Raw genomic sequence first — 2,888 nt, 5'->3', positions numbered from 1 at the left:
ATATCAGTAATTTCGCATCATGATATTTTTCTAGAGGTGAGAATCTTAGGGAGTAATAACGTTCCGTTCTATTTACTCTATGAATGAACCATCAGCAGGCAGCGTCAGGATTGCCATAGAATGTAATAACTGTGACATAAGATAAGAGAAGAATACACAAATGTACACATGTATAAACTTTATTACTCACGTATACTTCAATATAACTCCTTGTGTGGTTTCCAGATTCATATTCGTCACACAGGCCAAGTCCTTAGAAGATTGCCTTGGTTTCTAGTGCAAATGCAAGGACGTACTATCCATCATTCAGTCACAACACCCTTGAACTACCACCTTCTCTACTGACATCTCTGCATCTGATCGTACTTTTAGACACCGTCCTGCATCTTCCGGTTTGAACAATTTCTAGAGCAGTAATCAAAGCTTCAAAAATGTACCGTAATAAGCCGATAGTATATCAGTCCTTTGCAACTGTAGATATCTTAGGAACTAGTAGAGCTATAGAGTTAAAATTTGTTGATCTTATACATTTACAAAGATTTCGATCTCAGAGGAAATAATCGCTATTATGCGATATTTCATAACCTAATAAAAGTGCAGATCTCAAATTTACAAATATTGTATTGTAACACAAATAATATTGATCAGGGGCATCCATCGACCCCCAAAGGCCAATGGCGCAAACACCTCAAAATCATGTCATGCGTCCCCCCAAAATCCTGTCATGCACCCCCCAAAAAAAATATACCATTCGCTCCCTCAAACCATATCGTAATCCGCACAAAGTATTTAATTACGACAGCGTGTCTACCGAAAGTATTTAGATTTACTGAACACTATACTTGATCTGCCCCTCCTCTCTAAACAGGGGCCTTATCACTCAAGACCACCCCTAAAATTGTTCATCATAATCGAGAATATGGCTTGTCTTGTAATGCAGCTATAGCATAAAAACTTCACATTTACCTCTTTCAAGCGCCAAACACGCATCCTAGCAACACATCATTGCGAGCGAAGCGAACAAGAAAATTTTTACATCCATTTTTTTTTGCAGGCTTTCAAGAATATTAATTTAATGGGATGTCAGTACTTTCTTTGGATTGTGACGTTCCTTTCTGATGTTCGCCACTGAATCACTACGTCACAGTAACTACCCAATCTCCTTGTGCGGCGGAGTTATGAGACTCTCCTTAATGTTATGCTACAATGAGCATTCTCAAGACGTAACGATTTGAAAAAGAAATAGCTTCTTGTCATTTACAAATTTAATAACACATTTTACCTTTAAACATTAACTGCAAAATAACAACAATATTCACAAACACCATCACCTTTCAATTAAGCTGCGGCTTTTCCCTTATAACAGTGTTTTTCACATAATTCACATCATCTCACGCAACTCAACTTACTTTTTCCTCTTTACACACTGTTGTCCTGGCAACGGAATCAATAAAAGATTGGACAGTTCTACAAATGTTTATAAACCGGAAATGACTTCCGCTTCCGATATTGCGTGTAACAAATATACAGCAAAAATTACAAATTCAAATCAACACAAACAACAGTATTGAAACTAACAAATATATCGAACAGATGTTTGTGAAATTAACAGAAAGCAAATAAACTATTACATATGGCCAAAATAAACAAGGTGTATCAAGTTCTCCTCCCATACAAACAAAGAAAATTGACGCAATGTACATGAAGGAAATTTTCTTCATAGAATAAACTTCTTCGAGCTTACTTCAGAACTCTTCACTCTTCATGCAATTCATATGATCCTTCATTTTTTAATCATAAAAACAAATCTTCAAACTATCTGTTCACTTGCTTTGTGTAGAACTTCTTTTCTTTCTTTCCCCATCCTTTCCACATCTTCTAAGAGCTTCTTAACATTAACAGCTTGTTCTTCATTTCCTAAACATTTGTATTTCCAAACGTTTAACTTCTGAAATTGTTCTTAAACTTAATTATTGACATTGAAGTCTCACATAAAATTATACATTTGTTCCCTATTGGACCTTTATCATTTTCAACTATGGCTGTCCTTTCTCTTCGACTTCACCATTCATTCTCAGATTGGTCTCCTGGAACTAAATTATCAACATTGTGAACTTCTAATTCTTTTGGAAATTATACCTAACGTCAGCCCTCTTTCGGTTTAATAATAATCATTACAGGAAATGAAATTCAAGTTGTATCCAAATCATGTACACAAGCCAAGCATCATCTGAATAATTAGATGACTTTATAAACTCTTCTTTATCCATTTTCTTCGAAGAATGTGCAGGACTCTCGACGATTACTTTCTATGATGGAATATACCTTTCAACCTTCACACTGCAACCAAAACATAGATTTTCATATACATTTGATAACACGTACTTCACATCTTCACGTGAAAGCTTATTTGATAGAGTGTTTTACAAGCGGTTTCTTTTTGTTTTCTGAACTGTCTTCTTCCTTCTTTTTCTCCATAGATCAAATATTTCTTTCTTCTCTTGCCACTTTAATAATTCTCCTTCCAACTTTTTCCTCTTGGACAACGGGACAGGATAAGGATTGGAATAAACAGGTTCTTCACTGGTTAGATTTATTTCGCAGATAGAATTCCTTTTTATCCTCTTTCCGTCCTTCTGCAATCATCGTCCTCAATTCATTCTTATCTTCTAGCCTTCCTTCTTCCATTTTCTCAAATCTCTTTATCATTTCCTTCTAATCTTCTTTCCTTCCTTCTTCAATGATCTTCCTTAATTCATTCTTATCTTCTAGCCTTATTTCTTCCATTTTCTCAAACCTCTTTATCATTTCATTCTGATCTTCTTTCCTTCCTTCTTCAATGATCTTCCTTAATTCATTCTTATCTTCGAGCCTTCCTTCTTCCATTT

General features: G+C 35.2%; 1 protein-coding gene across 1 annotated transcript in view; it reads left to right on the top strand.

Moving 5' to 3' along the window:
- The window catches only part of LOC146002326 (uncharacterized), a 220,921-nt gene that overhangs the window by 64,108 nt on the left and 153,925 nt on the right, over nucleotides 1–2,888 (top strand). The gene's annotated exons all lie outside the window — the stretch shown is intronic.

The sequence above is a fragment of the Lepisma saccharinum genome, chromosome 18 (assembly GCF_977018435.1).
Source record: "Lepisma saccharinum chromosome 18, izLepSacc3.1, whole genome shotgun sequence".
Taxonomy (NCBI): Eukaryota; Metazoa; Arthropoda; class Insecta; order Zygentoma; family Lepismatidae; genus Lepisma; species Lepisma saccharinum.
The sequence above is the reverse complement of the archived record's forward strand: the minus strand, read 5'-3'. Positions and strand labels throughout refer to the sequence as shown.